Source organism: Trachurus japonicus, chromosome 22, assembly GCF_045865225.1.
Source record: "Trachurus japonicus isolate A0001 chromosome 22, Traja_1.0".
Lineage (NCBI taxonomy): Eukaryota > Metazoa > Chordata > Actinopteri > Carangiformes > Carangidae > Trachurus > Trachurus japonicus.
Window position 1 is genome coordinate 28,736,052 of NC_140928.1, and position 18,801 is coordinate 28,754,852.

Here is an 18,801-nt window from a genome sequence, read left to right on the forward strand (position 1 = left end):
TACTGGACTTTGTTTAATGACTGGCTGACTTACTGAAAGTGTAACCAGCTCAATTCCAGTCAGTCAGACATCATGTTTGCAGAGTTAGCCACAGCAAACACAGTTCCAGGGCGAACAGCAGCAGACTTGTTTGCTCTCTGCTGGCAGCTCAGTGATACTGCACCGATCATGTGAGTGAGTGTGGGCTGAAAATGTTTCCTTTTGTTACAGTAAGAGGTGTTTGTAGAGTGCAGGGGTGTGAAAGGTGTTGGCTCATTCTTCTGTGATGCCGAGAGCCAAATGCACATAATTAATTTATCCTAGCATCATATCATGGCGTTGTTCAATCATTTCCTGTTGTAAAGGGTAAAAGTCACGTACTGTATGTTTTCTTGTTCCTCATTCAAAGTTTAGTCATTTACCACACAGCTGTGTCTAAGTAATTCCACTGAAAGGGATGTTGGTGTAACAGTTCAGGGTAAAGTTCAGCAATGGAGAAGAGAAGAGAAGAGAAGAGAGAAGAGAAGAGAAGAGAAGAGAAGAGAAGAGAAGAGAAGAGAAGAGAAGAGAAGAGAAGAGAAGCAGGACCAGACACCACCTTAAGGTGATGCTGTGACACTACTTTGCCCTTGGTATGGTCCTGTTTACCAAATATGGCATAATCACATACCGAGGAAAGAGTGTTTGATTCCTCTGCCTCGGCGATTGCACAATTGGAAGAATGTGGGGGCAAGAAATGATGTGAGCATGCACTGATGATGTCAACAGTTTTCCTTCTCCCTCATCACTTGTTCAACATCGCTGAAATAGCTGATGACAAATCAGCCGGCTGACCTCTGAGCGTCATCACGTCTGTTTTTAGCGGCGTGCACTGCAAAACCTCGGCCCACTTGGCCTTAGAAGTCCTTGTCTTTCTCTTTCCTGCTGCCCGCGTCGCCCACACTCTCCCCTGGATAGCGGCAAATGGGCACAGCCTCTCCTCTCCTCTCCTCTCCTCTCGCCTCCACTCCCCCTCCACTCTTCCCTCACCCACTGACCCACTGGCGGAAAGCGTGGGGGCCATCTGTGGTGGAGAGGCTACTTTTAGTCTCCCAGGCTGCTATTTTCTCTTCACTGTTTTGTTTTAAAAAACACAAAGCACAGGCCCGACTTACGCAATACTTGTCTCCCTCCCTACTTTCTTTTTTTTTTCTTCCATTGCTTCACATGTCCTGTTTACACAACCCCACACTTGGCCGGTGGTAACACCCTTACAGGAAGAGTGACTGTCAAATTTAGATTTCGGATAATGTTTGAAATGAATGGAGGAATAAACGGTTCAAGGCAGCAGGCTCTCCATAAATTCATATCCGCATTCACAATATGGACATGATGTGCATCAACCCATTCAAGCCACTAAGTACATATCTGTAAACCAGTATTTTTCATATCTTAGAATCTGACTATTTTAAATGACAATTCAATATTGTTTAAATTTATGGCAAACATACATTTGGTGAGAAAAAACATGATATGTTCTATCAGAAATGATTCTCCAACGTTGTTTAACTTTTATTCAGCTTTAAAGTTGTTCAGGATTTTACCTGCAATTCAGTGGTCACAGTGTCTAGCTAAAAGTAACACTAAATCCATATTTCTTCATTTATTATTTCAGTTCAGTTTCATTAGAGTTAAAGGAGAATTCCAGCCATTTTTGACCCCTAAATCGTTTTCCTGATGGTCACCCAGTGCTGGGGGGAGCAAAAAACGTGGCTACCCGGTGCTCGGGATAGCGACAATGCTAACCTACAGTATGGGGGCAATTTTTTCAACCACAACAACCACTCAAAAAACAATCAAATATCTATGGTGCATGACTCAAATCCTTACGAGATATTATGGACATTACCACTGCACTGCTCAACCATTTAATTTTGTAAAGAAATCATCTCAACAAGGAAAAAGTGTTTGTGTTCGTTAGTTTAAACTGTTTATACTCTACACTATGTGAGTTCAGTGGTGTCTCGTAATTGCCCCCATAAGTTAGCGTTGTCACTATCCCGAGCGCCGGGTAGCCATGGTGTAACTCTGGTTTGCCTGTGTCAATTTTAGTCGCGTTTTTTGCTCCCCCCAACACTGGGTGATCATCAGGAAAACGATTTAGGGGTCAAAAATGGCCAGAATTCTCCTTTAAGTGTGGTACTTAAACACATAGGCTACACATAATATTGAAATGACAACAGGGTGATTTGTCACCCTTGTGGTAATTAGAATACTTTGCTTGCGAGCCATTTGTTTCATTATCAACAATTTGCATCAGTCCCTCTGGTAGATGTTGAGATATTTCACTGAAAGAGGCACTATGAGAAGTCATGGGGGTGGGCCACGGTCACCAGAGTTCTTTAGTTGAGCACTGTGAATCTCTACCACACATCTGGTGGTAGATGGTGGCATCGGTGAAGGTCTTCACAGCAGTCTAATTTATAAATGTCCAGCTTCTTCCGTCTGAAGCAAAGTGGTGGATGGATCAACAAACCAACAAACATCAAAGAGCATCTTTAGGTACTTTAAATTTGAATTGAATCATTACAGAACAACACTTTATATGTTAGCCTACTGAGCTGTTTGATCTAGGTAATAGGAGCAGAGTTGAGAAATGCAAAAAATACCCTGAGGGCATGTGACATTTGATAGAGCAAATGCTGTCAAAAGGTTAACATATGGGCTGGGCCACTCCTACAGCATTTGCATATAGACTTGTACAGTATTTTATGATAAAGATTTAAAAGGTTGCTGTATATATCATTTATTTTATAAAATAGTTTTTCTTTTATATATGATAAATTACGGATATATGTTGGAATAAATGCTTGTTAGAAGTCACAGAGGAATACTTATGCTGACCCCCCCCCCCAACCCACAAACTGAATATCAACAGGATACATTCAACATTCAACACATTCAATCGAGAAGCAACGCTTTGTGTTTTGACACTAAACACAGATGTCATACTGTAGATAATTTTAACAAAGGTGTGTGTGTGTGTGTGCGTGTGTGTCACATGAAAGTATGAAGTCAGTGACTGAGATTTTTGCTGACTGTGAGGGAAAAAAGAGAAATGATCAGAGCTGCAGGTTAAGCAGCTGATAGAGACGATGCTAAAGATAGCTGCTTTGACCTTGTCAGTCTTGTGCTCAAAACCATGACGTCATCATGCTTTTTTTTTTTTGCTTCTTTACGTTCAGCAAAACCACGCTGTTCAACTTTAAGTCCATAGTCCAGTCAGATTTGAACTGTACAAGTGACTGTTTACCTACAGTCACACTTTGCTAGAAATATCCCTCCAGGGGCGGAAAGTTAAATATACATGTGCAACCTTTTCCATAAGATGTTAGCCACACCATGCTGGCCTTTGAGAGAATTTTCCTCTGCAGCGTGTTTCTATTTGAGTTTTTATTCCAGCCATGTTCTTGTTCTTGTGGAACAAAACGTGGTGAAATTCTGAGTGGGAACTAAAGCATCTCTTTCTGGGAACACAACCTTGATTTATGACCTACACTTAGTTTCAAAGGTCAAATTAATGTGCAATTGCTGCCTGACTATGTCCACAGAGAGGTGGATCATTTTGTGTGTGTGTGTGTGTATTCACAGCGAGTTCAATATGACCTGAAAGAGTGATTTTTGATTGCTAGAAAAAGCTGGATTTAACAAGATATGGTGGCAGACAATGTACCACACTTTATTTGGACAAGAACATTTTCTCTATGATAAATTAATGATAAATATTTGTATTCAGGAAATGATTTGGCCAAACGGGGCAAAGCATTTGAAAAAGGTTTTTATTGAAGAATACTGAAATGAAAAAAAAATCTCAATTAAAAAAAACAAAACAAGATATCTATAATAATCAAAAAGACCACTTTAATCAGTCATTGTCAATGTCATGCTGATGCTTAATAGGACTCAGAGAGAAATATTGTATTTACCTGCTGGCTGTAGTAGCCGCTAGGTACATTGCATATTTGGGTTTTGCTCAAAAATAATGAGTTCATAAAATGCATTTATATTTACAGTTATATTAACTAACAAACTACTAAATTCCCCCCCCCCCAAAAAAAAAAAAGAAAAAAAAAGTGGAGTACTTTATTAGTTTATCTACATTATTCTATCATTTCATAAAGTACACCCATCTCTGCCAATAACACATGACATTATAAAAGATTGTCCATCAAGGTGTCATTTCAAGTACTTTTACTGATGACACTTTATAAATTACAATGTTTAAATTATTTACTTGATCAAAAAGACTTTTTACTTAATACAGCGTCATTAGTTGTTCTGGTATGGTACATATTCTGTTTCAGCTTAATTTACCCCATTCAAGCTTTATATTCTATGAAATATTCAGGATGTGACTCAAAGGTCTGAAGGTCCGTACACCACAGTTGCACAGTGTGAGACTGTCAGGAATAGAATATACCAGCAGGTTTACTTTAACAGCTACAGCAAACAATGAATCACTGTAGTTAATTTCATGTTTCTAGTAATTATGGCTATTTATACATCAACATGTGGTGTATTAAAATGACCAGGCTTTTGTGTTGTGTTGTTCCCACATCAGCCCAGTTTACACTGGCTCTGTGTATGATTGAAATTGTAATGATTACCTTTATGGTTTCCACCAAGAATAGAATAGTTTATTTAAGTACTTTAGTAAAAACTTTTTTTATTGTACATCTGTGTCCCCTGTTATGTTGTATCTTTATTGTAAAAAAACAAAAACATAACCTCTGTAAACCGCTTTGAATTGCCCTAGTGATATGTGCTGTTCAAATAAAGCTTCCTTGTCTTTTCAGAAGTGTTTAAATGTTTTAAGTAGCCTATCAAAAGAAAATACTCACTTTGGAATGGAGACTTTGCAATTAAGGGTTGTTGTTTTTTTTTGTTATTTTTATTGATTGAAACTGGATTGATGCAATTAAATACAGTTCAAATACAGAGCAGCAGTTCTTACATGTACAGTGTTATTAAGATTCTCCACATGTCCACATTACACTGCAGACAATGAAGTAGAATAAAGGACTAAAATGACTGAAATTCATTGATTGTGATGTACAGTCTAAAAAAGTTTTACAATTAAAGAAATAACATTTACATGCAGAGTAGGCTACAGAGTAATGAGTTGATTCACTTGACTTTTCGAAAAACACAAGATGAATGACTGACACATCATCTGAGATAAATGTCAGCAGAAACTGCAGTTGTTCAGTCTTTGATTCACTACGACACTAATTGACATGTTGGAGGGATTGAGTAGTGACTTGGTATTTCCAATACCCATGTATTTTTTGCACAGTCTTCATCTTGAGAGTTGCGTTGGCAGGTTAATGAGCTGGAGGAAGAATAAGTAGCCTACAAAGGATAGAGGTTTAACAGTCAGTGCACTGTACAGTGAAATAAAGGCAAAGAACAACAGGGGGCAGCAGAGTGTTTCAGTGCAACCTGTGACATGTCCTTGCCAGACCACTGTATCTCGATAACACAGGAAAGAGAGCTGATTCGATGAAAGCGGTAGGAAACTCATCAAGCTCTAGCAGCCCTCGTCACTAGCTTGGTATGGAAGCACTACACTTAGATGAAGCTGGACTGGCCACAGCCAAGATGAACAGAGGCAGGGGGCCCCGGGGTGCCACTTCCTCTCTCCCCTCTCTTGGCAGTGGCATAATTGCTGAGGTTGCCTAGCGACCGGAAGCCTGGAAACAGAAGGTGTCACTTGTTACCTCAGAGCTAGATTTAGCCAAATTGTAAAATAGCCACTGGGGGGATCATGAGGAGGGTCAAGTTACTAAAGATAAGCAGCAGACAGCAGGAGGAGAGGAAGGGACCATTCAGGACTGTGGTTTGTTTCCAGGACACGTTCAATTAGCCATCCATCACAATAATGCAAAACAATATGATTTGATGATGACCATATTTAATAACATAACATGGCGTAGGCCTAATGATGAGTGTCATTTTTGCTGCATCTTGGCCTATGCTCACAGAACACACTGGTAACCTCCAGATACAGGTAAGGTAGGATAGTGATATGTACAGTAGGCCTAAAGTACATTTATAGCTTTGTGACTACAGGATAAATCCCTGCACACTGTTTGGGAAAAAACACAGGTGTGTATCTGTAAAATGACTAAGTGACCACTGTTCTAAAAAAAAACTTTTTTTTATTTTTTTTTGCATCTACGCATCATAATATTTCTTCACCACCCATTTTGTATCTGTTCAAACAGCGAGCTTGCTGGGGTCAATTACAGGCCAAGGCCACTAAAAGTGGGAGTGAAGAGCTATAGTTCCAGTACGTGGGAGGGGATCACTTCTATCAGTGTTGATGCACTCTGTAACAGTCATCCAGGCTGATAAAGGTACATTTATTAATTACACAATTCAAGTAATTACTTTGTGATGATTTAGCAGATATGTTACTTAAAGCTGCAGATAGGCCTACCTTAACAGAATAACAAACAGCTGCTTGTTGTCATTGGCCTGCAGACAGTCTGCAGTAGGATGCCAGAGGCCGTATTACTCTGGATTTTTGAACACATGTTCTGTAAACATGTTTGCAGTATTAAAGTTGTATGGTGATAGCATATTGATGTTAATGAATGCAGGTTTAGCAACAAAGGTTTCTGCGTAGCTTTAAGTATCTAAAGCAAGGGGGCAGTTGTCGGTCTGAGAAGTGAAGCTCACTTCCGCGTTCAAAAAACTGCAATCCTCTCGGCTGCCACTGGGGGCTGGTGTCAGAAAGCAGCATTTCCCCATAGACCCCCATGTTAAAATCGCCAATTTTACATTCTCAATAAACATGATCAAAGCTCTGAGGGGGGTGAAATTTTTTTTTTTTTTTTACTATTATTAGGTTTAAAATTCTCGCGCGGAAACGTTGAGTGACAGGCCCGGAGCGTGGTCCGGAGACTGCTGCTTCGAGGCCAGTGGGTGGGTTCTCGGCTGGTAAATCCAACATGGCACTGTTCAGGCTGCCATATTTGAGTCACAAAAACAACTCCCCAAAACCAATGGGTGACGTCACGGATGCTACGTCCATATTTTTTATAGTCTATGATCTAAAGCCGCAATGGCACAAAGGATAGATGCCAGTTATCACTGAATTACTATTTTATCTGAACAGATGAAAACAACTGGGACTGAGCTCACATTCATGACCATGGTCCGATCATTCTGACCAAGGTCTTGTAGCGACCAGGTGGACTTCAGAAACCCTTCAGATTTCCATTAAATGTTTTTTATAATAGTAACAATGACCATTTGTATTACTATAATAGCACTTTCCAAACCCCAGTACAAGATGTTTGACGAAAGGCAGCAAATAGGTCTACCTGGATAATTAGCATGGGTCGAGTCTTTTTTAATAATAATATTAATAATAATAATAAACTTTATTTATAGAGCACTTTTCATACATAAAAAATGTAGCACAAAGTGCTTTACATGTTTAAAAGCCGCCCCCACCCCACCCAAGTTTTAATTCTACTTCCACACAATACCACATTCTCTGTTTGTATAGGGAAAAATCCATGAACGGGGGAAAGGCAAAAACAGAGTATTCTCTATCTGTATCTATATCTGTATCTGTGAATAACTTTATTTCATTAAAATCAACCTTATATAATTTAAAACAAGATATACAATACAACACATTACAGTGTTTAAGCAAGATGTGAAAGGCTTTAAGTGAAGACTGTGGACCACAGAGAAGAAGCTTAGGTTTTATCCAAAACTAAAAGCTGTTGTCTGAAATGCTGCCAACATATGGATTGTGTTATGATTACGTCTTTCACTGGACGCCACAGCCACTGGCACCGACAGAACCTTTTAAACAGTGGAGTTGATTTCAAAAGTTTTTATTCTCTGATAAATTTCCCAGCAAAATGGCCTGCCAATCTAGTTCCTGATATTTTACTGTCCTTTCCACGTCTCCTGTGTCTTCCTCTGTCCTTAGCTCCCGTTATTACACTCACCTCTCTCCACCTCACCTATTCTTTTTCCTATTTTCTCACCCATCCATGCCTCCCTCTAATCCCCCCCACCCCTCCTCCCCTTTCACCATATACCTCCATCTCTGCCTCCATCTCTGGTGCGCACACAGCGGATGGCGGCAGCCCACTCAGTCCTCTCAGGGAGCAGAAGGTTTGTCCACTCCCACTCAGGCTTTGCGTCATGGAACACAGAGAAACAGAGACAGAGGAGAGAGAACAGATGGGAGGAGGACACACTGGCTGCCTGTTTTATAACATTACTCCTAACAATGCTGTGGTCATCAATACGACTATGTAAAGTAGCAAGCTATTGTGGACTCATCAGGCAGGCCTATATATAGGCCTGTGCCGAATATAGAGGAGCAGGAAGTCACACTTTTGACGTGGAGAGAAAATACATTTTTGTCCCGCAGTTTTGGAAAAGGTTAAAAGACTTAGTCATGCCTCTGAAAAGATTCATTGTAAAGCAGTGCTTTGTGAGAATCCTAACCTTGGAGAAACACTGACACTATTTCAGCTTGTGGTTTAATCAGTGCACTTAATGAATAATGTGTATCGAGGTGTTAATTTGAATTTTTAGGTTAATTATTTTCAATAAACTGGACCTGACTTCTCAGACCATAGGATCACTCTCACAGACCTGTTGTCAGTGTGGAAATCCAATAGGGCTTCACAATTACAAGGCTGGTGTAACCATAGCAACCTGATGCACATCAGTGCGTGACATCATAACTGACACAATCACTCCCATTTACGCAAGTGGAAAGACAATTCAGCCTATTCTACTGGGCTATTAGAATTATTTCTCCCTGTACCAGCTCCTACCTCTGACTTTAAACAAGCGTTGCATAAGATGCGGGTTGCAAATGATGACAATAAAAAAAGAAGATGCTATATTCTATAAACAGCACAGAGGAGAGTGATAATACAGCACGTTCAAATGCAAATGCTGTTTACTGGATTTACACAAGAACAAAACAAAAATGAGATTTGTGGCACCACGTAAACAAGAGATTACATCTTCTCGCCGCAAAAGCTGAACATGAACAGTCAAATCTGGGTCATGCTGAAAGCAAAAATCCACCCTGGGAGAGAATCCCCATGTTTTTCCCAATGATCTTAGACAGCTGGATTAAGATACACAGACATAGACAAGTTGCTTCAAAAGCTCCGGAGAGAGAAAAGACCAGTGTGTGATGTGATCAAGGAGCGTTTTCTGGAACAGCCTTAACTGATAATGAATTTAAGTCTGAATGTGGGGACATGCTGATGGAAACCAGGGTGTTTTTTTTTTTTTTCTGGGTGTATGAGACTGTCTTTTGGTTCAGTGCCGCAATGTAAGTAAAGATGTGGGTGTGAAAGCATAATGAAATGTTCTGAAAGTCCACAAAAATCAGCCACCTCCAAATTGTCAGAGGTGGTGAGTTGCATTTTAGCTTGATTTCAGCTGCTGGAAGCTGCTGAGTTAATTATGATCTTGAGCATACAGCGTATAATTATATTCAATTGCTCAAGCTTTTACCCTTGAAAAGGCAGTGGTCCAGTACATAACCTCTATAAAACCACAATTTGTCTTTTTTTCACTTCAGTTTCCGTAGATTAAACAAACAAGACACTGGCATGGCAAAAGGAGGAAATTGGAATCAGTGGGATCCATCTATAAGTTAAAAAGGTGTTGAACATTAACACAGTCTTGTTTGTTTAACCCATCCATTGTCTATAGCACTTATCCATGCAGGGTGAAGCCAATCCCAGCTGACATAGGGCAATGTACTGTTCACCCTCGACAGGCCACCAGTCTGTCACAGGGTCGACATATAGAGATGAACAATGGACACACACTAACATTCACACCTGTGGGCAATTTAGAGTTGTCAGTCAGCCTATTGTGCATGCTTTTGGACTGTGGGTGGAAGCCAGAGAACATGGAGAGAACCCACACACACACACAGGGAGAACATGTCAACTCCAACCAGAAAGGCCTGTGGAGAGTGAAGCCAGAACTTCCTTGCTGAGAGACAATGTGTGCTAACTGCTACACCACCGTGCCATCCTGTGTTCGTTTAGTCTGAACAAAATTCAAAGCAAAAACCTTTTAGATCTAGATTTTGTTGTACAAAACCAGGCTTATCGTCGTTTACGCAGTTTCCAAACAATCTTAGCGATGAACTAACTGGAAACTGCAATTGCATATTCTAAAGTCTATTGTCTAAAGCGACATTTACATGTCTTCTTTGATTATAAAGTAGCTATAGGTTCTACATTTATACTGTGAAAGTATCAAAGCCTTAGTCCAGAGAAATGAATACAGCTAGAAACTATGCCTTAAATCCAGATGTCAGGACTTTCTGTAACTTTGTGATGTCACACCAAAGCAGTCACTGCCCTCGGCCATTCCCCAGGTTTCCAGCCTACATTCTGAATGAATTACTTGTATCAAGGTACCAAATCAACAATTTTCCTTCAAGATCTTTCCTGTAAGACAGAGGTCTTTTTTCAGGCCAAGGTCCCCCAAACTGATGGAGAGACTGAGCAGGGACTATGTTGTATAAAATTGTGTATTACTGTATATTAAACTGGGCCAAAGCCATGCATAAACGTACCTTGTTATTTGGCATTCAACACTTAGCTATTCAAATAATACACAGATTCATATGTTCGTGTTTTTATTGCAAGGTACGAGCAAGATACAGTGAGTATGGTGGCCGTGCCACTGCCATTTATAAACTGAAACCAATGCCAATATCAACATGTCTGTCAATTGTATGATAATAATAAATACAAGCAATTTAAATTGATGATTTATTTTAAAGGTCCAGTGTGTAAAATGGGGGGGGAAACTGTGACATCTAGCATTCAGATTCAAGATTGCAGCGCTCAACCGCGCTCACCCCTCGGCAAAGTGACAGTGGCCTCCGAGGACAAAAAAAACTTGATCTAAACAATATTAGGATATGTGTGCTGTTTCCTCCGTATTCTTTCCGTACGGCTTCTTCTTCATTGGTTTATTTATGCACTCGAAATACGCTCTCTGGCTTGCTGGAATTTCCGTTCGGGCTGCCATCCAAAATTGGCGGCGCAAGGTGGCAACACTCTCTAAAGCAAGACCCAAATGAATAATTATACTGTAAGGCTATGAAAACCAAACAAATTTTATTTTATGGTGATTATACACTTATACAAATACTCATGGGTAGTATATTCATATATTATTTTATTTTATTATTTTTTGCCAATAAACCTTGCCAAATATTACACACTGAACCGTTAAACATAAATGTGGGAATGAAAAAATATTTGTTGAAGACCTCTGGTGAGTGGATTTCTTTAGCATCATTTTTGCATCTTCTGTCACCTACAACAGACTCATCATGGGCTTTTGCATGTAGAATATTTCCTTCAGCATTGTGAACTTACTGTACAGATAAATTGTGAGTATGTAGTATGCCTAATAATTAAGCAGCCATTTAATGGTTAAACTGAAATTTTCAATGTAGAATTTTGTTTATTTCATATACATCAAATTAACCATACAATATATCTATCAGCTGAGGTTGACTTGGATGGAAACGGAACAACTTTTCAAGGTCAGATGAAAATATGTGACATAGAGCAGGCCCACTTGAAAGGACACTCAGTGGTTCTTTCTTTTCCATATGGTTCAGATTCACATGGTGAAGTGACATGAGAAAAACACTTCATGTGAGGTCACCTCTTGTTATTTATTCCCTCTTTTATAAAATTGTTAATAGGACGCTGTGCTGACGTAGGCTGAGGTGTTGTGAACCAGTGTGTGGTGTTTGGTGCCTCTCAGTCTGTGCGTGTGTGAGTCATCGTGTCACATACTGTGCTTGGGTTGGTAGGTCAAAAGAACAGCAAACCGTTGTTGTGACAGCTAATGATACGCGAGCTGGGATTCGTTTGATGGTGGTCTGTGTTTTATGTTTTATTTGTGTGTGTGTGTGTGTGTGTGTGTGTGTGTGTGTGTGTGTGTACATGCAGGTGTGCTGTGGAGCTGTGAACATGCTGCTTGAAAACACTACCAATCAACCAGTGGACGCAATCAACATCATTACACATACACTTTATCAGCCTGTTGCTATATTTGTTGAATTAGACCTGATTGTCATAGCAAAAGCTATGGAATACACTTATAGAGCACTTTTGCTATACTGTAATACTTAAAGGTTGACTATGTAGAATGACAAGAAAAACAACAGAAAAAGAATTCCAGCAGTCGATTGCCAGACCGTTGCTAGGTAAAACGGGCCGTTGCTAGGGACTCCGCTCTGATCAGAGGACAGCAGAGGAGGAGGACTACGGTATTAGGATATTTACCTTATGTTTCATTTTTACCGTCATTAACAGCATAATAAATGACTTGTAGCTTGTTACAGGGAGAGTGGAGGCTCTCTGCCTTCACACCGCTGCTGCTCAGAGCCTCAGAGCCTCCGCTGTCACTGCTCTCCTCAAGTTGGAAAAAAAAAAAAAAAAAAGGAGCTCCGTGGCACCGAAAGTCCGCGACGATAAACGTGCTTATGACAGATAAGACTACACAAATACACCCATCCTAACATGTATATGATAATCCATTCATCCACCGATTGATTATTAAAAAGGCTTGGTTGGAAACAAACGCATCCGACCGGGAGGAGGCAGGAAAACAGCGGAGAACTGAGCCACATGTCGGCTACAGGCAGGTACGAATGTAAACAGAACGTTGACAGAAAGTCATTGTCGAGCCCGTCAAAAATATTAAAAATAATAATTCAGACTAAAAAATTTTTTTTTATGGAAAAGCAATACTTTCATTCTGTACCCCTCTAAAGGCCCCATGGATGTATTATTTTTGAAAAAATATAGCTTTTAATAAATATTCTACATATTCAACCTTTAAAGGATAATTACCATTTTTTACAATCTGGACCTTATTTCTAGCATAAAATACAATCATTAACTCACCCAGATAACTTTGGTGTCATTACAAATCGTTCTGAATGCAGCCTCTAAATAACACATTATCTGCTGCGAAACTCATTCATTTCACCAATATTTTGTTATGATACGCTAGTGCTAGCCCCCTCTGAGTCCGGGGTTAGCTGTTATCAACATCCGGGGTCTGTAGGTTGACCTACTAACCTCTGACCTGGATGCAGTGGCGGCCTTAGACATCTGGGGGCCCGTTTCAATATTTCATATGAGGCCCTACCCTGTTAAACATAAAATTATTTGCCAGCTAGTGCCCATGTGTCGCTGATGCTTTAAACCCTGAAAGGACGCAGTAAACGCACTATCCATGCATCCCAGGTACGCACAACACATTAAGTGTTAAAATCACTATCAGGGCAAGAAACCAGGACTTCGCAGAAAAAACGAGGACTGAAGTTGGTTTTCATCAAAAAGCAAAATCATTATGTACATTTTCAGACAAACTACAGGCTTTAACAATATTCTGAATTTAAATTGGCAACAAAAGTAATGAGAGCAAAGTGCTCCGCGTTATTTCAGCACCACGGACAAGGAAAGGACGAGACATGCGGACAGACAGAAGTCTACAGGCGCTGATCCTGTCGGTGCTGCCGTGCTGGAGCAGCAGACAGACAGCTGTCTCCTCCATTATTACAATCTGTAAATAAACTGCCAATAATATCACATTTTAGTTGTGCTCTCGCTGTGTTTTATTTCTCTGTTAAGTTAGGACATACTCATAGATCGCCTGTTTGGAGGCATTTTAACCCAAGGAAAAAAAGGAAAGAGGATGAAAGTGATTGACAGACGTCAATCATCAGGTTACGCAACTGGGCGCACGTCAGGAGGAAAGCAGGAAAAACAAACACTAAGAGAAAAGGAATAATACTGGGAGAAGGAAAACGAGGGTCTATTGATAGTTTGCGGGCCGTTTTCAAAGGTAATAGCCTACGTTGTTATTGATATTTCCTGCCGTATTATTAATTAGGAGCGACTAGTAGGCTACAGTCGCGGTGTGGCATGACACGCGCATCAGTGGTTGTAGAGCGGATCAGGGGTCGAGTGTGTGACCGCACGGTGGACAGAGCTGTTTGTGTGTGTGGTGGATGTAGGCCTGTGTGTGTGTATGATAAGGTGAAACCTATGAATTATTGTACTGTCTTTTACTTGGCGGCTGGCAGCTGGGGGCCCCCCTGGTGGCTGGGGCCCGTTTCAATTGAAACGGTTGAAACATAGGTAAGGCCGCCTATGCCTGGATGATATCATCTCTGAGCGCTGCCCGGCTCATTCTGATAATAATGATTCCGCTCCGGCATTCGGGTCCATTTTTATTGCAACTAGCCAGAGCTTTAGTAAGTCCAGGTTGTGGAGACGAAGCCTGTGGAAGCTGAACTTTGTCCAGCTGCTCATTTTGTTCTGACAAGTCAGAAACATGCAGAAACGAACCGTAGCATTAGCGGTAGCGACAAGCCACGCCGCGCTCAGAGATGACATCATCCAGGTCAGAGGTTAGTAGGTCAACCTACAGACCCCTGATGTTGATAACAGCTAACCCCGGACTCAGAGGGGAATAGCACTAGCATATCATAACAAAATATTGGTGAAAGTTTTGCGGCAGATAATGTGTTATTTAGAGGCTGCATTGCGCTGCCCTGTAGACTCACATTATATGGATACGCGGCTCTTGGCTGGAGCTCATTTCGTTGGAACGATTTGTAATGACACCAAAGTTATCTGGGTGAGTAAATGATCGAATTTTATGCTAGAAATAAGGTCCAGGTTAAAACGGTAATTATCCTTTCACACAGTATACGTTTGCACACATACATTTATGTGTGTATGCGGGTGTGCTTATGTATATGTATATCAAAAGCCAGATTAAAATGAGTCATTGTTAATGTCATAAAATATGTATAATGGACCAAAAAAGAAAAATGATAATTAAGTGGACACTGTACAGTAGTTAACCCTTTAGCGTACACCTGGTTCATCTGTGGTTGGAAATCATAGGTTGAATAGAGAATATTAAAGATATGAAGAAAATTGATCTCTTGGGCTACATATTTTACACTTTTTTTCTCTCTCTTTTTTTTTTTTTTACATCCTTTCTGAAGCCAAATAACTTGTTGGGTTCAGTGTTGTGTTTGAAGAGCTTGCAGGTAACATTTCTTCAAGGAAGCAAAGAAGGAACATTTCCATGGCCGTGATTTCTCTCAAAACCTGTCACTTATGCCTTCTCAGCTAACAAAATGATCCGTTCCTTCTCAGTGTTGTGAGTGATAAAATTGCTGAATCTCAAAACTGAGCTACTTCCCTCATCATCAGCATCTTGTTTCAGTGTGTGAGTGTGCAGTACAGAAGCTGGGAAATAATAGACGGTAAGTGAAAGATCATGTGAAATAGGGTGAATGAGGCAGGAGAAGAAAAGAGTAACTAACGTCCGGAGTGGCTGATGAGAGTGCTGAGTGGGTGGGGTGGTGGAGGAGGAGGAGGAGAGCTGGAGCTGAAGCTAGTGGTCTCAGCCTCCTTCTCAGAATTATCCCTCAGTGACGCAGGCTCCTCCACACACATCCTGACAGCTGCTGCCTGGTTACAACGCTCCTCGGTCTGTCCAATAACATTCATGCTTATTTCCGCTTTAATGCATGGCTTTTCTCAGCTGGGTCTACCAATACGACTCCATTTAGACTCATTAGTACATGTAACCTACTTCTTTTTTTTGTTTTCATTTTTAAGCCATGCACTAGTGGGACCATAGTGTCACCCATACACTTTTTTTTTTTTGAGAATAAGCTGTGAAAGAAAACAAGGCATTATTCATACCCTGCTCTTATACATTGTTCTTTGCCGAATGACGACATACAGACCAAAATACACCGGATGCTGGAGAGATAGTTGAAGGGCTCTCACCGGTTTCAGAGAAACATCACCCCCTGTTTTTACAATGGTTCTCTTAGCATTTAAGTGCAGCCATATAGTAATGACATGATTCCCTTTTCACTAGTCCCTCGGTTAAACATCTACAGGGCTGCATCACAGACAATGAAAGTAATTTACTGGTAATAAAAGGTACAATGATAATAACAAAGAAAATTAAAAAGTAATTTCAGTGAAAATGGTATTAAAGAGTACTCAAGTGTAATGTAGATTCAAACAGGGATGCTACATTAACTCTGACAAAGGGCCATAGAGACCCCTCAGGACCATCAGGCTGGAATATTTCTGGGGAATTATTATTAAGGAGTTTAATGACATGTCACTGCATACTTTAATTTACATTTGCATATTTGGCAGATGCTATTACACAAAGTGATGCTAATGAGTGGGTCAACTCTAAAGCTTTTAATCAATCAAATTGAATGTAATGACAGGGTTTATATGAACATTTCTAAGAAGTAGCCGATACAATAATGTATTATTGGTGTATTTCTTTTTCTTTATGAATATCTCATTTATTTATTTATTTATTGCTGAGTTTACATTCTACATGGAGGGATGATGTACACTTGATTGTTTATACTCCCTGTACAAAGTACAAATAATTAGCTAGATTGCACTGTAACTGTCACAGGACTGTTACTAGTATAGAACTGTTTATTTATTTCAATGTTCTTACATGATACTTCACTGCAGACAGAGGCAAATATCCGATACATACTAGGTAAGTTATCATCACTACGTTCATGTGAGAACTGGATGTTTTGCAGATCCAGAGTTGATCGAAAATAATGTATTATTAAGGGTTGTAATCTTGAAGAAGAATGTTATGAATGATAACATACTTCTATTCACTACACTACAACATTGTCTTTTTACACAACATACAGTATTTGCCAGCTGAGTTAAATTGCAGGTTATGATTTTGGTAAATCAATTGTTGTATTTGATCATTGCAATTAATACTTAGAGTGTTAAATTTGCATGCACAAGTAATAATAATCCAATAGCATAGTATAGAATGTAATGTCAGAGTGTTTTGGATGCATCGTAAATAGGCCTACATGAACTTTTATAGAATGATAATACCCAAGTTCATGACCCCAGATGTGAGTGGTTATTTACATCTTACTTGCACTCTCTGAGCATGTATTGAAACTACTGCCTTATGTGACACGACCACATTCTGTTCAACAGGGAGCAAAGCTAAAGTGTCATGGCACCAGTATTTCACTTTGATAACACAAAGGGTTATTAAGTTACCACTTTGTGTGGAGCTGTGGGGAGTTCCACAGTGTCACTGTGAGTATCACAGACATTCATCAGCCACCCTGAGACAGGCTCACACTCAGGTTTTGGGACATTCCATGGTCTCCTCTATCTTTTTCCATACAGCCCATTCATGACATTTGAGTGTCGTCACAGGAGAAAGATGATACCCTGATGATGATGTGAATGTAATGTAATGTTTTTTTTTGTTTTTTTTTACTGTGAAGGTTCTCAGTCATCCAGGTCATCTTAATCTTGTGGAGTTGTAGTAAAAGGCAACTGGACTTCTTCTCTTGCTTGAAGACGTTTCACCCCTCAGTTCTGAGACTAATGCAAGAAAGCTATTTAAACCCAGAGTGGGTGGTCCTATGTTTGGTCTCTGGTGAAACCAAAGTCAAATGACCACACCCCCGAGACTTGAGTCACATGACCACACCCTTGAAATTGGAGGGGGGGGGGTCATGTGACTAGGAGTCACATGTCTCCAGGTGTGTATGGGGTTTAAACTTCCTGGGGAGAGCTCCCAAGACAGCATTGTAGGTGGCAGATAGATTGTGTCTTAGGCCACCACCTCTGTTTAGAACAAGGACATTGGAGTCCTCAAAAGAGTGACCTTTCTCCTTTAGATGCAGATGTACAGCTGAGTCCTGTCCCAATGAGGTGGCTCTTCTTCTGTGCCATACATCGGTAGAGGGGCTGTTTGGTTTCCCCTATGTTGGACTGCATACACAACATTACTGACTCAAACAAACTCAGTAATGTAATGAAACATCTTCAAACAAGAGAAGAAATCCAGTTGCTTGTTTACTACAACTCCACAAGAACATTTTCTTTATTCATGAAGTTGAAGTGAAAGTAGATATAGTCTGTGGAATAATAATAATAATAATAATAAACTTTATTTGTATAGCACCTTTCAAAACACAGTTACAAAGTGCTTTACAGATCAAGTAAAAATAACATCGTCATCACCAACAATTAAAAAAAAAAAAAAAAAAAAACATAAAATGAGAATGAGAAAATGAGAATATGTACCGGCTTAGTCTGTGGAAATTAATGAAACACAAAAATGGCTTGGGAATCAGTAAAGTCTGCTCTGAGACACTCTGTTGCCTATGAGGAGGAAATTATTACATGACCACATTCACCACAATTGGATCTGACAATCCCATCTTGGTCAGACATCCTTTACAGAAGCTCATTTGCTCTCATGGCAACAGCTAATGTACCTTTGCTGAAGGAGAAGAAACATGTGCTACAACATTTCAGTTCCCTCTAATGCTGCAGAGGCAGATTAGTTTTTCTAGGACATGGGCAACATCAAAAAAGAGATACTCTACTCCTATAAAAGAGACCATTCACCGAGTATAAAGAAACCATCCTCCTCTATTTTCAATCATCTCAGTGATTTCCTGCTCATGGCCAAGACCTGAAGGCTGAAACAGTCTCTGTGCCACAACAATCAGGACATACAGTATGGGGACTGAGATTATTTTCAGAATCAAAGTAAATTTTACAAATTTCTTTAGCTCACACCTAGAAATCATTTTATCATTTGGATAAAAGAATTGTACGGCTCTCCTTCAGTTCCCTTCAAATGCAATAATGTATTTTCCAC